Raw genomic sequence first — 8,404 nt, forward strand, 5'->3', positions numbered from 1 at the left:
AAATATATTTTATTTAAGCTGGGCGCCGATGGCTCATGCCTGTAATCCTAGCTATTCAGGAGGCTGAGAATCATAGTTTAAAGCCAGCCCTTGCTGCAGAGATTCTTATGGACCTAACACTTATCTCCAATTAACCACCTAAAAACTGAAAGTTGAGTTGTGGCTCAAAATGGTATAGCATGAACCCTGAGCAAAAAAAAAAAAAGCTCAAGGACAGTGCCCAGGTCTTGCCGCATGATTGGAAAAAAAATTAAATGTATATATTCATTGACTTGTTTTGAGGTAATGTCTTTGCTTTGCCCAGACTGACTTCTGCATTTCTAGGCTTGGGGGGCTTTCCTGCCTCAGCCTTCCGAGAAGATGGGAATATAACTGCCCTTCAGTGTATCTGGTGAGAGGTTTGTGCCTTTTTTTCTGGGGATGAGGCTAGAACCCAGGGCCAGAGAAAAGCTACTCTTAGCTTTCAAGGCTAGTGCTCTGCCACTTGAACGGTATCTTTGCTTCTCCAGCTCTCTTGAACCTTGATCCTCAGATCTTAGGCTCCTGAGTAGCTAGGATTACAGGCATGAGCCATGGTTGCCAGACTGAAATGCTTTATAAAATAAGAAAATGGGGAGTTCAAGCCTAGTACTAGTGCAAAAAAAAAGTTTTATTAGAAAAAATAATTCTAGCTACTCAGGAGGCTGAGATCTGAGGATCACGGTTCAAAGCCAGCCCAGGCAGGAAACTTCATGAGACTCTTATCTCCAATAAACCACCAGAAAACCGGAAGTGGTGCTGTGGCTCAAGTGGTAGAGCGCTCGCCTTGAGCTAAAGAGCTAAGGGACAGCGCCCAGGCCCAGGTATCAAGCCCTGTGACTGAAAAAACAAAAAACAAAACACCCCCAACAAAACAAAACTGAAGCCAAGTATGGGAGCTTACAACTGTAATCCTGGATATTTTCCTTTTTCTTTTCTTTTTTTTCTTTCCTCCCGTTCTTTCTTTATTTTTTTGCATTGTGGGCCAGTCTGGAGACTCAGGGCCTGGGCACTGTACCTGAGCTTTATTGCTCAAGGTTAGTACTCTACCACTTGCCACAGCTCCATTTCCAGCCTTTTGGTGGCTAATGGGAGTTAAGAGTGTCACCGACTTTCCTGTCCAGGCTGGCTTTGAACTATGATCTTCAGATCTCAACATCTTGAGTAGCTAGGATTACAGGTGGGAGCCATTGGCATCCAGCATAATGAACTTTTTTTTTTTGCCAGTCCTTGGGCTTGAACTCAGGGCCTAGGAACTGTCCCTGAGCTTCTTTTGCTCAAGGGTAGCATTCTACTACTTGAGGTACAGTGCTCCTTCCCGCTTTTTCTGTTTATGTAGCATTGAGGAATTGAACCAGGGCCTTATGCATGCAAGGCAAGCACTCTACCACTAAGCCACATTCCCAGCCTGAGTTTTTAAGATGCATTGAAATAAGTTTAACGAGGATGTTGTAGACTTTTTTTTTTTGGTGGGAATTGGGTTTAGTATGTTATCTGGGATGGCTTCGAGATACTTCTGCCTCGGTCACTGAAATAGATCTGAAATAGGTGGGATTACAAACAAGTGCTATTGTGAAACCTGTGTGTGCACGTGCGTGCGCGCGTGCATACACACACACACACACACACAATTAGAGTCAAGCACAGTGGCACAGCAGAAGAAATCACAAATTTGAGATCAGCCTGGGCTACAAAATGAGATTGGATCACAAAACACTTCCCTCCAGCAAAAATCCCAGAATTTCTGGGAGTGAGACTTAAACAGCAGTTTTTTTTACTTACAATTTATGCTTATATTAATAACTTACCACTTGACATGCAACTTGAGAAACTACCTTAGATAATGGAAAACAAACAAACAAACAGCAGACAAGGAGCTTTTTGTAATGTGTGTGGCAAGTGAAGATGTAGCAGTCCAAGTGAATAAGAAAATAGTTCATAGAATACCAAAGGTTATTCTAAAGCGATTTCAAGATGAAGAAACCTGTAGCTAATGAAGATTCAAGGATATCCTGAACTTGTTACCAAGGAAGGGTAAATTCAAAGCAATGATTTTGCCATTTATTTTATTTATTTATTATTTTTTTTGTCGGTCATGGGGCCTGAACTCTGGGCCTGAGCAGTGTCCCTCAGCTCTTCAGCTCAAGGCTAGTGCCCTACCACTTGAGCCAAAGCACCACTTCTAGCTTTTTCTGCTTACGTGGTGCTGAGGAATCGAACCCAGGCCCTCATGCATGCAAGGCAAGCGCTCTACCACTGAGCCACCTCCCCAGCCCCTCATTTCTTTTATTTTTATATGTTTTTTATTGTAGAAATACTGTACAGAGGGGGTTACAGTTACTTGAGCAAGGTAATGAGTCCATTTCCTTTCAAGCATTGTTACCTCCTCCTTTGTTTCCCCTACCATCCCTTCCCTGGCCACCTCCCCAACTCCCCTCCCCTCCAAGTTGAAAAGTTCATTTCAACATAGTATCTTGTACCTCTCATTGTTACAATGGCTCAACCTGTGTCCTTATTTCAGCATTTTGTTATTTTCCTTACCCTCCACAAGTTAGAAAAATGTATACACAAGAGGCAGGGTACCTTATCAGACTGCCAAAAATTTTAAAGTAAGAGCATGCCAAGCACTGGTGGCTCACACCTGTAATCCCAGCTCCTCAAAAGGCTGATGTCTAAGGATCATGATTCAAAGCCAGCCTAGGCAAGAAAGTCTGTGAAACCCTTCAATTAATCATCAAAAAGCACTAGCCTTAAGCGAAAAAAGCTCAGGCAGGGGCTGGGAAGGTGGCTCAGTGGTAGAGTGCTTGCCTTGCATGCATAAGGCCCTGGGTTTGATTCCTCAGCACTACACAAGCAGAAAAAGCCAGAAGTGGCGCTGTGGCTCAAGTGGTAGAGCGCTAGCCTTGAGCTGAAGAGCTGAGGGACAGCGCCCAGGCCCAAAGTTCAGGGCTTATGACCAAAAAAAAAAAAAAAAAAAAGCTCAGGTACAGTGTTCACAGGCTCTGACTTGAAGCCCCAGGACTGGCGCACGTGTGCACGCACACATAGCCCAGTTCCCCTTATGAATGATTGGGCTAGTGTGAATTATTGCTTCATCTTTATCTTTACTAGTTTTCAAAATAATGAATGGGTTTCCTAACATTCTCCAAAGGTGATCATTTGAAAAAGTTGAGATATAATTTTCATGCCATCAAAATCACTGTTTTAAGGTTCCAGGCATGGTGGTGCATGCCTGTCATACCAGAGCTCAGGAGGCAGATCTAGGAAGATCTGGAATTTTGTGGCCTGCCCGGGTTATGTAGTAAGGTCATGTCATAAGAAAGCAAGGGCTGGGGATGCAGCTCAGGAGTAGAGGGCTTGCCTAGAATATGTATGGTCCTGGGTTTGGTCCCTAGCGGTGGGGTTGGCAGGGTGGTTGGGGAAAATAATCTTTTTAAAATATGCATACAATTTTTAGTTTCTTGTACTTTTAGGAGGCTGTGCAGTCATCACCACTAGCTAACTGATCATTTGTAAAGTCTCATAAATTCATGACCATGTATCTATTGTGTTTCAATCCATAGCAGTTCTTCATCTTTTCCTTTTTTTTTGATATTCAACCTTTCTGAAATTTGGCCAGCAAGAACCTTTCAACTGACTCCTGAGACTGGTGAGCATAACCTCTTCTTAGCTTTGACGCACTCCTTTCTTGTTTCCTAGTGAGATATTCCTGGCCTATCTTCTACTTTCTTTTTCCAGGCTAGAAAGCAGTCATTTGAGGAGTCCTGGTTTCTTCAGTAGAAAATTATAGAGGCTGTAATCTGGGCACTACAGGTGTCCCCTGTTACTGCTGTTATTTCCTGGCCTATTGATTTTTACCTTTTTAGTGGAGCTAGTTTGTTTGCTGTGTCTTGTGATTTATAATCCACGAGGCAGAACTGGGCCATTAGTTGTTTTCAGGAATTGAGCAATGTCTTGTTCAACTAATGACTCCTATGACAAAATATTGCTTGAAAAAAAATCACATAATTGCCTTTTTTTATTTAAAAATTCTTTACCTTCGGGGAAGTTGTATAGCTTCAAGACTCAGGATAAAACTAGTTATTTGGCCAACTAAATTCCTACAGAAGCCATAACTTCAAGTTGTCAAGTATTAGCTAAACAGTTGATTTTTATACAGTATGCTTATTAGATCATTGAAATAGGGCCTTTCTGAGGGAAGGTAAACTTTTTTTTTTTAACTGTTAAGTCATAAAAAATGCATTACCCCAACTTTACTCAAGAAGGCCTATGCTTTGTTTTCTTATAAGCCATTTGTTGTTTTCTCTCTGGATTCCCATAGGTGACTGATGTGTTAGAGCAAATCAATGGCTTCTTTTGTAATCTTTCTCTGGAAAAAAGGCTCGTGTTGCTTTTGACTCAGGGACCTATACATATATCAGAGGTTTTTGGCTAACTTATTAAAATACCTTCAAAATCTTGAGTAGGTGCTTTTAAGTATCTGATATATATTAACAGTGCTGAAGGAACAACTAAATTTTAGCACCTCATCAACATTCCTGTGATTGCTTTCAAACCAGCCATTTTGTATTCATAACATATGTTTTTGAAATGTTCTGCTCCCAATCTGCCTAGCAAAAATTTCCTTTATTGTGTGTTTATTTAAATGAGACCACAAGCCGGGCAGCAGGGGCTCATACCACGTATAATCACCACTATAATCAGAGCAGCTCAGGAGGCTGAGAGCGGAGAATTGCAATTGGAACCCAGTCTGAGCAGAAAAATCTGTGAGACTCATCTCCAATTAACCAGTAAAAAAGTTGGAAGTGGCAATGTGAGTCACATGGTAGAGCCCTAGTAGTGGTACACACACGCACACATAGTGTGAGAAAACAGCATTGGAAGATTTTTTTTCAGGGTCTTTATAGCTACCCCCAAGTTTCCTTTATGGTCTAGGTTGGCCTAAAACTGGCAATCCTCCTGCCTCAGCAGGGGGTTAGAGGCTTGTACTAGCATGTCCAAGTCAAGAATGCTTTCATTCTGGAGAGGGGTTAAGAAAGCATAATACGGTGACTCACGCCTGTAATCCTAGCTACTCAGGAGACTGAGATCTGAGGATTGTGCTTCAAAGCCAGCCTGGGCAAGGAAAGTCCATGAGACTCTCATCTCCAATTAACCACCAGAAAACTGGAAGTGGCTCTGTGGCTCAGGTGGTAGATTGCTTGCCTTGAGCTGAAGTGCTCAGGGACAGTGCCCAGGCCCAGAGTTCAAGACCCACAACCAAAAAAAAAAAAAAAAAAACAAGAAAAGAAAAAGAAAAAAAAAGAAGTATAATACAGGGGATGAATTTGATCAAAGTAAATTGTATGCATGTAAATATCACGACATCCCTTTGTACAGTTAGTATATTAGTATATGTTGCCTCCTTATACAAGTGCCCACCGAGAAGCAGCACATTTTTTTTTCTTACTCCCTTTGTTTAGGTCCTTAACATAAAAAAGATCAAATTTGTCAAGGCAAGGTAGGCTCTTAAGTACAGGATGTCTAGTGCTTAACCACCTAAGGCTTGATTACCAAATGCTTTCAGTGATCTTAGGTGCCCTTAGGGTATCTTGTATTTCATAACCAATGTAGGTTTTAATTATAGTAAGCAAATAATTTCTCCTATTACTCAGACTCTTCCCATATTTACTTTATCATAATATTAAGTGTACTCCTACTAAGATATTTTTGCCATAGTTCTTTAAACACTATTTAACAATGCTGTTTACTGTCTTCCTTAATTGGCTTTCTTTTTTCTTTTCTTATACGGTATCATCCCAGGGCTTTATATATGCTTTTGCTTTGTTGAAAACTAGATGTATGTACCTATATCTATGATGTCATTTGTACAATCTTCTATAGACTCACTTTTGGTGATGAGTAAAAGTTTATCTAGTCTAATAAAACTGAGCTAGTCTTCCTTTATTTCCTGCCAAAGTTAACAGTCTTTCATGTATGACAAGTAATAACAACAAGCTCTTGGACAGTATCAATATATAAATGACTTGTGATCTTTTATGTTGAGGAAATAAGGTTGTGGGGTTTTTTTTTGGTCAGTTGTGGGGCTTGAACTCTCGGCCTGAGTGCTGTCCCTGAGCTCTTCAGCTCAAGGCGAGTGCTTTACCACTTGAGCCACAGTGCCACTTCCGGTTTTCTGGTGGTTAACTGGAGATGAGTCTCTCAGCCTTTCCTTTCCCGGGCTGGCTATGAACTGTGATCCTCAGATCTCAGTCTCCTGAGTAACTAGGATTACAGGCGTGAGCCACTGACCCCACAGGAAATAGTTTTCTTCTTTAGTCTCCTTGGATACTTTTCTGTTTTTTTGTAGCATTTAACACTCATGTTTCTAAGTATTTGATGGTAAGGGGAAACTAGTAAGAATGCTGGCATTAGGATTTTGAAACTTATGCTTGGGGTTTACAGTTGGAAGGATGAGTAAGAGACCCTGTTCCTGGCAGGAACTGTGTAATACGATTTCTCCACCTCCCTCCCTCCCTCTCTCTTTCTTTCTTTCTCGACAGCGCCCCATTGTGTTGCAGGTTGGTCTTGAATGCCTGAGCTCAAGTGATCCTCCTGCCTCAGCCTCCAGTGTAGCCGGAACTGTAGGTATCAGCCAAGAGGCTGGTTTTATTTCTTTTACTTGAAATAATACTGTTAAGTTTTATTTACATGAGATAATATTCCTTAACTTTATTTACATGTATATAAATGCACTTTATCACAGCCTGAAGGAATTTTCTATCAATTCCTCTGTGGAGGAAAAAAATCAAAGCTGAAGTCCTGAGAGGAAAATCACCACCTACTATATTCTTTCAGATTTCATCTTACGCTACCTTTAATGATTTTCCTTTTTACAAGGATTTCATGATTGTAGGATGTCTGAGGGAAGGGACAATTTGTATTCTAGGAGTTTTTTTTTTAAAGGGTATGACAGTCAACTGAAATGTATGGTATCTGTATTTAAAGATTTTCCCTAATGTGGTAGTTGCTTAATAATTTTTGTTATTGTTATTAAAAATGTCTTAAATGTTTAGGGCTTTGAAGAAGTAATGGGTCAGATTTTGGATTAATGTAAAGACCATTTGATTTGACTTCTTCACATAGTGTCTCAAGTTCAGTACAGAAATACAGCATAAAAATCTGAACTCAAAAAAGCATAAAATACCTATTTGAAGGTGATAAATGTTGAGTCAAATACATTTCCTCCTCTTACAAACTTCTTTGAAGGCTTGTTTCAAACAGTTTATTAAAAAAAAAACAAACAACCAAAAACCTTACCCTATTCTGCTTTACATTTATGGAAGCATGTGGAAAAACTGTTTATCCAACAATTACACAGGACTTACATTTCATGTGCTCTCAACTGTTAAAGCACAGGTATACAGAATATATATCATTAAAAATCCCTGCTTACTGCAATGTGCGAAACCATAATCTTTTCCTCATTGCACTCCCCCACTAATGAAATTAACTTTCCTTGCTGACTGAAAAGCCTTTTTATTAAAAAATTAAGGGGCTTGGTAGTTGTTCTAAGGCAACCCTCCCCCCCCCCCGCAGCCTGCACACCCATTTAAACTGGCAAGCCCATTTTCATTTTAATATTTCGAAGATTTTTTTTTTAAAGGGAAGGCAGGGGACGGCGGGGGTTGCTAAATTTATCTTCTTCCCCAGCCACGGGGATGGAGAAAACACATTTACTGCGGGCGGGGGTCTGAGGGCCTGCAAACAACTCGAGCTGGCGCCTCGGCCAGGACCGACGCGGCGAGGCGGTAGGTCTCCCGGGAGGCCCCCGGGGGGCGGCCGCGGCCCAAGGACATGGTGGGGGGCGGCCCGGGCCGCCTGCCTCTCCTCAGGGTCGGCGGACCGCGGCCTCGCGCGGGCTTTACGGCCAAGGCGGCGGCTGCGGCGCGTTTGGTGGCGGCGGTGGCGGGAGGGAGCGCGGAGGAGTTGGAAAGAAGGGGGGCGCTGTCACGGCGACTCAGGCCGCCGGAGACCCCGCCACAGTGAGGCCACTGGGCTTCCCGGTCGCGGGGCGTGAGCGGCGCCGACCCGGGGCGCCAGGGGGACCCACCGGGAGGAGGAGGGGGCCTATCTACCCTTCCGCATTTTCCTGGGTCTCTCTCCCGGGCGGTGACGTGACGTGCTGACGGCGGGCCCGTGCCGGGGAGCTGGGCCGCTTTTTGTCAGCTCCGAGCTCGGCCCCTCCTCCCTCCCTCCGCCCGCCCCACCAGCCGGAGCCCGGCCCAGTGCTCCAGAGAAAGGCCGGCCTGCAGCACCCGCCACCGTCGGCGACCGCTCGTACGCCCGTTCGGTGAGTCCCGGGTGTCGCCGCGGCCGTGGGGCCTAGTGCGCGCCCGGCGGCCTG

General features: G+C 43.3%; 1 protein-coding gene across 3 annotated transcripts in view; it reads left to right on the forward strand.

Moving 5' to 3' along the window:
• Window positions 1-8,276: 8,276 nt before the first annotated feature.
• The window catches only part of Zfx (zinc finger protein, X-linked), a 47,363-nt gene continuing 47,235 nt past the window's right edge, over window positions 8,277-8,404 (forward strand). For all 3 annotated transcript variants that reach the window (XM_013026503.1, XM_013026505.1, XM_013026506.1), the window contains exon 1: window positions 8,277-8,350. The gene's annotated coding sequence lies outside the window, so the exon portion shown is untranslated. The remainder of the gene's footprint in view (window positions 8,351-8,404) is intronic.

The sequence above is a fragment of the Dipodomys ordii genome, unplaced genomic scaffold, assembly GCF_000151885.1.
Source record: "Dipodomys ordii isolate 6190 unplaced genomic scaffold, Dord_2.0 Scaffold94, whole genome shotgun sequence".
NCBI lineage: Eukaryota > Metazoa > Chordata > Mammalia > Rodentia > Heteromyidae > Dipodomys > Dipodomys ordii.